Source organism: Parasteatoda tepidariorum, chromosome 6 (assembly GCF_982258835.1).
Source record: "Parasteatoda tepidariorum strain Cologne lab strain chromosome 6, Ptep-v5.0, whole genome shotgun sequence".
NCBI classification, from domain to species: domain Eukaryota; kingdom Metazoa; phylum Arthropoda; class Arachnida; order Araneae; family Theridiidae; genus Parasteatoda; species Parasteatoda tepidariorum.
The window spans coordinates 58,424,039-58,438,473 of NC_141760.1; the positions used below are offsets into that span (position 1 = coordinate 58,424,039).

The following is a 14,435-nucleotide window of genomic DNA, read 5'->3' on the forward strand; positions in this document are numbered from 1 at the left end:
AACTCTTTAAAATAGTTTCAGCAAATTGTAAACATCTTTGTACGAATATAGTTAAAAATTAGAAATTCAAGAAACTCAGTTTCAACATTTTTATTTAAATTTTTGGTTAACTGTTTATTAAGATTATGAATTAAAGTTCTGTAAATATTTATATCTAATTAAAAATGATGTTTTCTATCATTAAATTTATAATGTTCGCAATAATTTAAAATAATAGTTTAATATGGTCTTAAAATGAACAGTCTTGCATTCTGTTTCCTCATTCAGAAATTTTATTTTTGATAACCTTACTTTTATTTTATATTTATAATTTAAATATTAATAATTAACTAATTAAAGTTCAGTTTTTACCTTTGAATTGTAAGCATAAGAATTTCCTTCATAACATTATTTACTTTTTAAAAAAAATTACTTAAATTTGCTAAACGAATTTTAAGAGATTAAATCAAACATTTACTAGGACGATTGTGATTATAAATATTTTTAAATTATTATTGTTCATGCATAAATTCATATTTAAGCATCATAAACTACACTCAACTTATTTTTTATAAACGAAATACTCATTACTCTGACTTAAGCTCAAACTTCAGTGATATCAGATACCAGATTTTTAAGTTTTATAAATTAACAAGTACAGTGGTGCTGAAATCCTGAAGTGCACTTTAAAAATATTTTTTATTTGCATTTATTCTGGGAACAAACACAATTTTTTTACATTAAATATCATTTATGTCTTTGTTAAATATCTAAAATTAAAATACTCCACAGCAACAATTTTGTCCAACACAATATAAGTTTGAAATCCTTTATTGGAAATGCTAAATTATTTAAACTTATATTGCATTCAGTTGCTTCATTTCTAGAGAAAAAAAATTTTAATTTTAAATTAAGTTTATTAAATGTATTAAAATTTCAAAGAAAAACAGAACCAATAATTGATTACAGGAAAATATTAGTCATATTTCATCTATATGAGTTACTGATGAAAACTAACTTTTATTTAATCTACAACTTATACATTAATTGTTTCTTAACTCTTTTTAAATTTGCGAACTTTTTTGTTAGTTGTCTCTAATCAGTATTTGTCAATTTTCTAATAAGTCTTCAATTTATTTTTTTAATTGTCTTTTTAAAATAAAAGAAACAAAATCATTGTATTTAGTACAAAAACATTAATGATCCGTTTGCTAATTACTGTTTATTTAAATAGGCAATTTTAAAACAATTGTTTTACCAATATTAGAAATCTTTCAATATCGTTACACTTCATATTTCTCATAAGACACATATAAATATGAACAGATACAAAACAAACAAAAAGTTTTAAATCATTGAATTTATATATTGAATAAAAATTCCGTTTTAAATTTTGAAAATCTCCTGAAAGCATTGTTTATAGCCATACATATTATTAGAAATTATATTATTGCATTTATGAATTGTTAATTTTTATTTAATTTATACATTTTAAAATATTGTTTTTGTTATTATTCTCTCTAATTTTATAAACAATTTTAGTTTTCTCACAATTTATAAATTGTATTAACAAGCACGTATACTTAAGAATTCTATAGTAATCAAAACAAAAATATTTTTCACATGCTCATTATTCGAGTGACATATCAAATGTGATAAAGATAATTTATGAAAAATTTTAATATACGAACCAAAATTTTATAATAAATTTTTATGAAGTTCGAAGAGTATTTGTTGTGATAAAATGAAATTATTGAAATAAAAAGAAAGTTTCTAGAGAAATTCTTCATGTTAGCCAAATAAATGTTATTTATTCTATGTACTTATTGGTTTTCAAGACGTAGTCTTGCGTTATTCCGTTGATCTGTGATTCTAAAATATAATTTACTGTTAAAAGGTGAAGAATTAAAAGAAATGATTGCGCTAATTATACTGTTAAATAGTGTTTAATAAATAAACAAAAATGTAGCTGGATAGAAAAAGTGTAGAGATTGTTTCAGTAATATATCCGAAGTTCTTCATTGTATTTGATAGCCATAATGTAGAATACTTTACCAGTAAGAGAATTCTTTCCATTTTTTAAATCTTGAATTGAACTGTAAATTATGGCACGTAATATTATTTAAATGAAATAAAAATAAAATACCACAATTATGTATAATTTTTAATTCAATTATGTAGTACGATAAAATAGTTTTAATTTGTTATAATTAAGAAAAAAATTTCACCTTATGTTAAAAAAATTTAAGTAACCTACGTTGTGGCTCTGAATTTTTTTCGGCTCCCGAAACTTAAATAACCAAACCTCTTTCGGCGGAGCTCCGACTTAATTATCAATAAAAATAAAGTTTATTAAGACAATAGTAAACATTATAGCATATTGAAGGCTATTTTTAAGATATTTGATTTGAGGAATGAAGATTTTTCATCGTTTCATTATAAATAATCTTCAATTAGGTTTTATGTCCGACTGTTAAATTTGCAGTTCTTGTGCCATACCTAGTCTAGTTATGAATTCGTTTTTTGTGTATATACATAAACTGAAAATGATTATAATAAGCACAATTATGGTTAGCTATGAGACGAAAGCTTACAAAAAACGCCATAAGCGTTGAAAATGATTATTAAGAAAACAAATTTCCTTATTATAGAGTTTAATTATTTTATTTCGCCCGAAGGAAATGGTTTTAAATTTTTAACGAGCATAGTAAACACTGATTCAATAATAATGAATAATAATGCCTGTAAATATAAATGCTTGTTCTTTTCATAATTTATTGTATATATTTCTATTAGAAATAATATATTTCTTTCAATAAATTTTCATTTCCATTTCATTGGCACTACACTTGAAATAATTTCATAAAAACAACCGAAAGATTAAATAAATTATGAATTATAGGTTATATCTCAATATAATAAGAGGTTTCAAAGCTGGCTATAAGAAGTACTAACTCTTAGAAACCTTGTAACTCTCCCATGAAACCTTAGGGTTCCGCGGAACACCATTTGGGAACTGCTGCATTAGAGAAAGTAAATTGAATTACTTAATAATTTTAAATTTTTAGTTATGTCCCTAGTATGATAGAATAACTTTCCCCCATAATATTTACTCGAAAACACAGTCACAATACATTTTAATACTGCATATTTAATAACACATTGAATATCCTACCTAGATTCATTAAATAATATAAATTATATTCTGCAAAAGTGTTAAATTTTACGAAATTTAATTTTGTTAAATCAGCAAGTGTTGCATATACAGGTGGACACTTTTAAATTAGGTTTAATAATTTATTAAGTAAGAAGCTTACCTTTAGAACTTACTAATAATCTTGACTTTTCTTAGATTTTTAGTTCGTCAATTCAATGTCAATAAATAAATATTTTAATGGGAATAAATTAAATTAAAAAGTGCTTGCTAACACTATTTAATTCTTAATATTGTTACGTTTATTTTAATTGGGTTTGTTTTATTGAAACATTATGACGCCTTTTACAATTAATATATCTATTGTTTCTTGAATAATGATACTTCATTGAATGCATACTCTTTTTTTACAAAAGTGTATAAATATACCTATAAATCACGCTGAACGGATAAAGGTGTATAAAAAATGTAAAACAAATCAGTAGTGTAAAATGTGATTTCTATATTTTCATGAGTAATTTTCTTTTTTTTTTAAGCTAAGGAATCTTTTAGTGAATAAGTCTGCTCTGTTTAAAACTTTTTAAAGTAGTGACCAATTATAATCCAATTACTTTTCTGTCCAATTTATTTTTTACTAACTGGAGGGGTAACCGCGGTGCTTCACAGGTTTTGTGTAAAATTGTTTCTTTTTTAAAAAATAATAATAATAAATAATACAATAAGTAAATAATGATGTGCATTAAATTTAAATTCTCAATTTCCTCTTTATATTATATTAAAAATTAAAAGTTGATTTTAAAAATTAAAGTAGAAACAATTGAAGCAACGCGCTTGTCTGGTCCTCTACTATTTTCACGGAAATTGTTATGTTCTTTTCACATTAGATTTTGATTGCTTAAATAATTTTTTATTAAATAGTGCAAGTAAAGGTAGTTTTTGCTACAAAAACAATTTTTAACATACTTTTCGGAAGTTTCTATGCTGAATTCCGACTTTCATTAAACGAAAATAATAATTATCTATATAATACTATTATATAAGACAAATTTTTAGCTTAACTAGTCAATCAGTAGAAAGTTGAGTCATATTTTGGGACAAAACTTCAGTTTTATTTAGGTAATACGGTTAATTTTAACATGACAATAGCACACGCATTTGTACCTAACAGGAAAATAGTTGTATTTAACTACTACAACACTTATTCGAAAAAATAACTTGGTTGAATGATTTACAATTAATGATTAATATTGATACATTTCACTACATATTTTATCTGTTTCATTTATTTGATGAATATTTAACTAATTATATTAAATGCTTAACGCAAACTTTTTGATAACAATAAGCATTTAATAAGTAGAGAACTTTTATCTGAAAACATCACTAGACAAATTTTATCTCCATTGTAAAAAACCTGTATCTGAAATGAATTATTATTTACTTTTACTTATTTTTATCTATAAAAGATAAAAATTATTATCTATAGTTTTCATTTTTTTAAATTTCGAAACCAATTAAATTAGTTACTATTACCAAGCATTTACTATTGTACGCTTTTTTTACATCTTTCAAAACTGCAGTTTACTACAAATTTTAGTAAAATTTTAAGAAAATCAATTTTTAACTTTATAAACGATCTCAGCAATTACTGAAATGCTTTCAAACTTTTCTAAATATAGTATTCAATTGAATTCAAGATTTCAAAAATGGAAATGTGTTCTTCCGTATCTTTAATCCAATTTAATAACATTAAACGTAACTTTTGATGTCATAACTCGAATTTCAACTTACTATTTATTACATTAAACGTAGAATGTTTGAAACTGATTGGAGAGCAGAATATGCTTCTCCCGTTTCTCCTGTATTCTACATTTTCTTTCTCAATACATGGTATTTTAATTTTTAGTGATTTTGACAAGTATCCGAACTATTTGATGGGTGCACTTTGTTAAATAATATTATAGAAAACTGTGTATCAAAGATTTTGTATTTTTACATAATAAACAAATACTTACAACGTTCTGGACAATTTTATTTCTTGCCTTATTCATAAATGTCTTATCTCTTTGTACAACTAAGTATATTTTTTCACTAAAAACAAAGTGTTTTTTTTATATTTATGAAACTTGAATTATTTCTGTTAACTCTACTTTTGCTTGTTTACTTGGAACTTTAAAAATAAAAAATACTAAATAATTGAGTATAATGAACCTTTTATGAATATAACAATATTAATTTTATATTAAAACAGTAGTTATAACTTATTTAAACGTTTTTGTACAAGAATAGTCTTTTAACTTTTATTTTAATCATTTGTTTAATCATCTGAAATGATGCAAAATATATGTTGTATAAAATAACGCTGAAAGGCTTGCATAAAATTACAAAATAATGTATTTTATAAGCCTTTTTCTCACTCATTATGTACAAACAATTGTATTGATTTAAAACAGAATTCGTTATAAACTTATATAAACCAATACTGGATTAATTTCAAAAACCACAAATTATTTTTTTCTAAATAAATATTCATTATAATTCATTCATATTCTAAGTAAATATTCATTATAATTCCTTCACATTCTGAATAAATCTTCATTATAACTTATTCACATTCTAAGTAAATATTCCAAAGAATTCTTAAAAAATTCTATACGAAATTCTAGTAAAATTTATAATAATTCTAAATGATATAATGTGTAACACTAAATTTATGATTCATAAAATTGAATTTTACTACAAATTATAAACTTATTGTACACTCAATTAAATACTTATTAAATTAAATAGTACACTTAATAAATTAAAAATACTTAATGAAATAAATAGCACTTAATAAATTAAAAATACTTAATAAAATAAATAGCACTTAATAAATTAATTAAGCGATTCCTCTCAAATAATTCTCAAATATTCTTTTTTAATGTTAATATATACGCACACTGTTTAATAAATTAGGAAAAAAACTCACCAGTAAACCAACCAGTAAAACACACTGTGTAATCAAAAGTAGCCATATCAGAATTTATAAGTAGGAAACAAAAGAGTCATTTTCAAGACGCAAACGTGTGCTGCTACAAATTTCTGAAAAATACTTAAATAACAATTTGTTTAATTGTTATTTTACTATATACCATTAACAAAACAGTCAATTAACCATAAATAAAATGGTATTCAAACTGTTAAATGTGAGAAAAACCGTTTATTAACTGCTTTCACCTAATACAATTAAACAACTTGAATTTTATCCCATGAATTAGGTCCACCTAATGAAGTCACTTAATTCTTTGAAACAGCCGAGAGGGCTAATATGTTAGTCTCATGACCGTCAGAACACAGGTTCGAGTCCCAGCGTTGGCTCCTCAATGTTTTTTTCCCTTCCCTTCAACACGTGAAGAGTTTCCAGTGTCCTGCACTTCCCAGTTTTTGACCCTGGCATATTAGAATATGATATTCTCATTCCCGCATGGATGGCATTATGCATAAAACTATCTTCAATGTCCAATTAAATTTTTTTCTGCATGGTTTTGAAACTATTATTTTTGTAAATTATTAAAAAGAGACGTATATTTTTGTATTCACGGTTTTTTAACTATACAAGTTGTAAACGGTTTCAAAACAGTTAAAATTAAAAAAAAATTCGTTACCGTAAATTTTACGGTTAATTGGATGGACAGACTGCTGACGGTTACTTTACCATAATTTTAGAATGAAAATTCTAACAATGTTATTTGAACACAGATAGGATTCTAATATGTTTCAGTTGGCAGAAACTTTCAACAAAGGTTTTTTTTTTCAAACTGATTTTAGTACTAACCACATGCAAAGAATTGCAGTTGAAAAGATAGGAATACTTAACGTGTGCCTGTGCCTCACATTTCTGGCCGATATGCCAGAGTTCATTTTCAGTGATATAAAAATTGACAACGAGCATTCATCTAAGAACTAGAAACGGATTATGTGGAGGAATGAAAAACGTTACTCTTTGTTTGATGGCACTGATGGAAAACGTCGAATTTTGCGAGAATGGGTCTTTTTTGCAATGTTCAAAGGTTTGGTGGGAGTATTATGGTGTGAAGCATGTCCTGCTGAAATCGATAATCTGGTGTTTCCCGAGGATAAATAAAAGCCATGCAATATCTGGGCATTTCGGCAGTGTGAGTGCATCGTGCAATGTTACTTTTTTTCACCGAATTTGACTGAAACTTTAAGGGCGATATTAAAAATATAAATCGTGCTAAAAACTTTCAAAATTGGTTCAATAAACATTCATCTGATTTCCATCACCTGTCCTGGCTTCCGCAAAGCTCATTATCTCATCCCATTAGAAATTCTTGGGACATATTGGACATCTACAGCAATCTCCCCTTCCTTCTAATTTACAAGATTTGATATTTTCTAGACATAAATGTGTAAAAATAGCTCGTAGAATCGATGCCATGGATGATTATCCGAGGAAAGAGATATGCAATAAAATATTTACATAAGGTTTCTAATTGATCGGCCAGAGTGCGCATTAACCAAAATCAATAATCGTTTCATTTGGAACAAATATGTAATAAATCAAATTAAAAATATATAATGGTTCTAAGCATAAACCAATAATAATTCTATTTAAAGTTTAAAATAATTTATTTGACATTTATAAGTAAGAATCTATAATATCTCTAAATAAATCTATAATAATCTATGATGGTTCTTTTTTAAATAATGAATTATTCTTGGTCTTATCATTGAGAGCTGTAACCGTCCAAAAGTTACAAAACTCATCACTCTTAAAATACTTTTATATTACCTTTATCGTTTAAAATTTAAATATTGTCATTATTAGAAACTAGCTTTATCTTAAATAAGCAATTCTATTTCACTTTAAATTGAAAAAAAACAGCAACGGAGTTAAGGCAAACAATCTCCGACTACAGAATGACTGTAGCATTTATTTGATTACTTTTTCTTCACTCATAACTTTTAAATTATAATTGTTTCGTAAAAATTCTAAATTATACAACAACAAAAAATGTTCAAATGTCAAATCAGCAATGTTTATTATTAAACTTACTCTTTAGTTTAAAATGAAACATTTAACTGCCTTAGAGGTCTCATATTATTAGTTAAGTAAATATTTGCGTAAAACATTGCGACTTCTTCATATGATAATTAACAAAATAAATGACTAGCAGTGCTCGAAACTAACTCAACTAATTATGCGATATTTTTAAATGCAAACTATTTTTTTTCTTATCTCAATAAAGAATTTAAGTGCAAGGAATATAAAAAGTGCTTAAATATAATTCAATATTTATTAACATAAAAGTAAAAGTTGTGTCAAGAAATTTTAAATATAATACTTTATTCTGTATCTACGTAAATATAGAACAGAATTACGATTTTTTAATTAATAAAGAAATTGTTTTATAAAATAATTTATCTCTGTAAACTATATATTAAACTGTAATAATTAAGTATGACATATTCTTTAATGAAACGGTCGATTTAATTAATTTTATTTTTAACTTAAGCTAGTTTTTAACATAGTACAAATACTCTGTTTTTTTATTATTATTATTATCGTCTAGATGAATCTCTAGGGAAGAGATATTATTTCAAATTTTTTTAATTATTTGTTTGAAATTACTGCTCAGTTTGATTCAACACGCTATAATAATTTAGTTTTTTTTAAAAAAATATTCAAATGAGGTTGTAAAAAATCTTTCCACCTTGTGAAGTACTAATAATTTAAATATCATTTTTAAATTATTCTTCAAAAGTGAAAAATAATTAACTTAAAAGTATTAGAAAATTGAACTTCTTAAGTGCAATAAAAAGCAAAAGGTTCTTATGAACTCAACTAATATTGAATTTATTTATTGAAAGCAACATATAAAGCAACAAAATGCGACATTTTACATTACATATGTTTTTATGTATATAATAAAAAATATTGCAAATGTCACATTACACGAACAAATATAAATTTATAGCTATCAAATTTTTGTTTTAAAAATAAATAAATTTATTCGTTATAACCATAAGCATATCAATTGTTCATTCATATTAATTTAGTTTCTTAGTCGTTTAAAAACATTATTAGTATTTAGTAGCTCATAAAACTCTAAAAAAGCTCTTTTATTATTAAATGATTTATAAAATGTTATAAAGTTTATTCATAGCTAAATTATTTATTAATAAAGCGTTAATATTCTTAAAATTCATCGGCTTTCATGCAGGTAAAAAGGATTTTCGATTATTCTTCACTAATTTATAAATATCCTAGTGAAACTTTCATATAAGTTACATTATATACATAAGATTTATTTAAGCACATAAGATTCTTCTATTCATAAGATAATAAAATTAATTCGTGTTTAATACTTCATAGAATAAAAAAGTCGTGTGGGTTTACCACCTACGTCTTTAGTCCCTATTTTTTAAGGGGAATGAAATTAAAATAAACTGTTACAATATTTCTTAAAACTCTAAGTACATTATTTTTTTCCCTTTTTCTAAATGGAGGAGAGATGATAAACTTTTATTTAATTTCTTAGCTTTTTTGTAGCTTAGTTAAATTCATAAATTTTTTCATTTGTTGGAAATATTAGGGCGCATATTTTTATATTTCTAACTGCTGAAGGAGACTTATAAGTATAGTCTTCCACACCTACGACGACTACGGAAATTATTAAACTAAAGCTATGCTATAAATATTTCTTACCTATTTCAACGAATTATACTCATTAAAAAATTTTATTGTAATGTAGTGATAAAGCACAAAAAAGTTTTTAAAAAATGAAAAGGTGGTGGAAAATTTCAGATAATAGAGAGATATTGCAGAGTGTTTTGCATTTTACTTTAAATGTAACTCTAACTTCATTCTTAACCCTTCAGCAATACTGAGATTTTTTGGATGCTTTTTGGAGGCGCTATAAAGCACAAATAGCTTTAGGGGGAACTGAAACATTACATAAAATCTTCCTAATTTGTAATGGTCCATTTCATATAATGGTCCATAGTTTCCCATTTTCAATCACTTGGGATCACATTTTCAAGACGTTTTGGAAAAAGAAAGGGTACTTTCTTTTAACAGAAAGAATTTTTTGGGGCACATTAATTTTATTTAAAAGTCAAATTTTTTTCAAATTTTTATGCAATTATTTAGTACAAATGGTTTGTACTAAATAATATGTATAATATTTATAAATGTATGTAAAAATATGTGTAATATTTATAAGCATTAGTCTAGAACTAAAATATACTTCAGAACGCTTAAAAATGTTTTTACAGATAAAATAAATCGCTGAAATTAGAATAAACTTATCCAAATATGCATAAAATATTAAAAAGTTTGTTTCATGCTATATAAAAAATATTTTACACAGACAATTGGGTATTTTGAACTGTATACTTACTTTTTATCTTTCTTACAAAATTTCTTTCATCTCTAGCATTTCTACCATAGTAGTAGATATGTAATTTTTACGATTAATACAAACTTCATTTCCTCCCTCATTTCCCCGCATTTGCGTTACTAAAAACCATTCAGGGTATTATAAAGAAATTAAACCATGCAAATATTCTAATTTTTTCCTAAACAACAAAATACCTTAAACCAGAACAACTTTGACAATTTTTTTAGCATAATATATAAGCTCTTTTTTTACTAAATGCAACACTTTTAATAGCAGTTAACTACTAAATGTTAATAAATTCCAAATAAAACACTATGTTAATCACCTAGAACTTACATACACCATGTGCTTGAGTGATAAAAAATATTATATTCCTCTGTAAAAATGTATAGTTACAGATTCTTAAATAATTGAGCATAAATGAATATATGAATAATAGCATAATGCACTTCACAAATATTGTAAATTGTTATTAAACAAAATTGAAATTGTATTGAAATAATATAATGCTTTTTAGTTGTGTCAAATAAAAAATATTACTTTATTTTATTTTATAACTACTATTACCTGCTATCTAAATAACTCTTAATTTATAAATACATTAATTATTTAAACAAATGCAAGCAAAATGCGTTTTATTTACTTTAACATTGTAACAAGAAAGGTTCAGCATTCCACTTAAATAATATGTTAGACAAATAAAGCTTTTGGAACTGGCAAGGAACGAACAATTGTAAATTAAATATTCATGAAGTTTTTATGTTTGTTTGCCTTAAAAAAATAAATACTCTTTTATTTCTACGTAAAACTCTTTCAGTGAGTAAAAATGTACATTCAACTGGATCAATTTTAGCATAAAAATCTCATTTTTATGCTAAAAGTGAGATTTTATTTTAAGTTTTGTTGGTGTTAAATGCAAGCATAGAATTAAATCTAATATGTTTTAAGATATAAATATATTAGTGGACGTAAATGAGTACGAAAGCATCATTTAATGTGATGCAGCATCATAAGTATTTAGCTATTGATTAAAAATAGTTAGCTTCTGTTAGTGCAGTTAATTTGTTTTTAAAGGATCATTTAAAATAAAAACTCAAAAATGACTTTTAAACATTCCATTAATCAAGGAACATGGGAATTAGAAATAAAAAGAGTTTATCCATTTAAACTAAGACTTTATTTATGCATGAAAGGTCTTATTTAAATAACAATAAAATGATAACCTACTATCAGAATTTTTTTTTATTTAGATAATTACGAAATAATTGTATTGTACGATTTAAGTGCTAACAAATATATATTTTAATAACTATAATAATTATTACTTATTTAGATTACGTTTTTGTAATCAAATTATATTACTTATTTATAACCAAGATAGGACTTAAGGGATACTTTTCCCTCAATGAGTTTGCCAGAATTCAAAAGTCATTAATAATTGGCCAGTTCTTAAACTGAATTAGTCTCACAGAATCTCCTTTCCATCGAACTCTCGCCGTGGGAGATATTACTCTCAATATAGAGTAATTGCGGTTTACAATAAGAAACAAAAAATATATAAAAACTTTAACCCAGGTTCAAATGTTTCCTTGATTAGGGAGATTTTCTGGTCTTAATCTACAATAGTTTAATCTTACAAGGCTGTGGAATTGAACTTAATAGCTCTTCAATGCTCGAGAAAAACTAAAACGTAAAAACATGAACATACATAAAAAAATTAATAGTGTTTTTTCTTTACACTAAATTTCGTTAAGCTAAATTACTATATATAATCAGGAGTATACTTTACTTATGGGAGTATACTTCGTATACTAGAAGTATACTATGGAGTTTACTGGTAACTTTTTGTTGATAATGTGTTAAATTTGACATCCGACAACTAAGTGCTATAAAATCAAATATTACATGCAGGGTAAATTTCAAGGAATTATGTTTCGCAAAAAAGTTATGGGCTTCAAAATAATCAATTACAAAAAATGAAAAAAAAAACTTGTTCATCGTCTTAAAAAATGCGTCCGTGAGCATTGTTTCGAAGACAAAACCATGAAAATTTTTACAGTGCAAAATTTTAGGAAGGATTCTTTTTGCGAAACTTTTTTCAGCATGTGACAAAAGTAGAAACTCATTAAAAATTTTTAGAAACGCGTCTCAATAAATAATCAAACAAACAGTGGATGTCTCTTGTAAATTTAAAAGTTTCTTGTATATTGCTGTTCTTGTTATATTGAAATGTAAATTTAAAATGAGACAACAGATAATATTTTTCCGTAAATATAAAACTTCAAAAACTATCAGTCTAAAGTTCTTATTGCTTTTCTTTTATATTTTAGAAAAATAATTTTTACCACAGCTTGTTAAATAAATATTTAGAAAAAATTCTGTTTACTAAAGTTCTTAAATACGCTATAAAACATAAGCTGCTTTGATTGCTATTCAAAGAAAATTGTATTCATTTTCTAAACATTTATTTCTAAACAAATAAAAACTACAATTAAGTATATACGTTATAACAAATATAAACTCTTATTAAAGGCAGCTACAAACATCAATACAAGTACAAATATTATTTATCATCAAAAATAAGACAATATGTTTCATATTCAGAAAATAAAATTAATTTATCTAAGAAATGTTTAGATAAAAATATGTTTTAACTTTCGTCTGTTGAATGTTTAGTTTTTATATGCTATCCAATCTAAACGCCATTTTCTTACTGAAGAGAATAATTGATGATTTTATTATTTCGATGCTGAAAATGCTTTATGATAACAATTTTTACTTATTACAGTTTATTCAGTTTTAGTTGTAGTCTCATAGAAATAAAATAAATACCAAAAATAAATCTAGATAGTATGCACTTGCAAAATGAATGTAACTAAAAAGAGTTGTAATTATCATAAAAAATAAGTATTAACTTTATTTTATCGAATGACCATTTTTTATGTGCTTTGCAACCATCTGTAGAAGTTCATAAGCCATGAATATTAAATGCTTATGATAAAACTTAATTTTGGATAACAAAGTCTAATTTATTTTCATTATAGTCAAATAAAAATAAGATTAATAATAAAAATAATTTATGATACATATAACATGCAAAAGAAAATTAATTAATAAGAGAAGGGTTTGGATAAAAATATGTTTTAATGTTAGTGCACAGTTTACGGTGTTTTTATATACTATTAAGCGTTGAAGTATTAACCATAACTATCACATTTAACATGATTTTCTGTATCAGTTCTTACGTAAAGTCCTATCCTATTTGTATAATATACAAGAAGCTATAGCTGGTGTATAAATCGTGATAATATTTGGTACTGTACTACTGCATTTTTTAAAGCAGTTTTAACTTTTAGTATGCTCTGTCAAAACTATACAACAATGCCAGTGTAAAAATCATGACTATAACATTTTGATGCCGATGTCTAGTTTTTGATAGCAATTTTTAGTTTTAGTCAATTCTTGATATCAGCATTAGACAACAGTCATAGCTAAGGCATAAATCATTAACTCTTAGTACATTCTTCAGTCAAAACTATACAACAATGCCAGTATATAAATCATGACTATAACATTTTGATGCTAATATCTAGCTTTTGATAGAAATTTTTATACCCAGTCAATTCTTGGTATCAACATTAGCTAGCATGCTGTAGGTAATTTAGAAATCATGTCTTCAAATTTTATAAATCATGATAAGTATATAAATCATGACTATAACAGTTTTATGCTAATATCTAGTTCTTGACAGCAATTTTTATTTCTAGTTGATTCTTGATATCAACACTAGACAACAGCCATAGCGAATGCATAAATAAAGTATTTAATATTTTTAACTCTTAGTACATTCTTCAATCAAAACTATACAATAATACCAGTACATGAATCATGACTAT

The 14,435-nt window shown here is 24.8% G+C and overlaps 1 protein-coding gene across 7 annotated transcripts in view; it reads left to right on the forward strand.

Annotated features, from left to right (window-relative positions):
* LOC107447394 (neuronal acetylcholine receptor subunit alpha-7-like) overlaps positions 1-14,435 on the forward strand; it is a 414,295-nt gene that overhangs the window by 369,090 nt on the left and 30,770 nt on the right. The window lies entirely within an intron of this gene.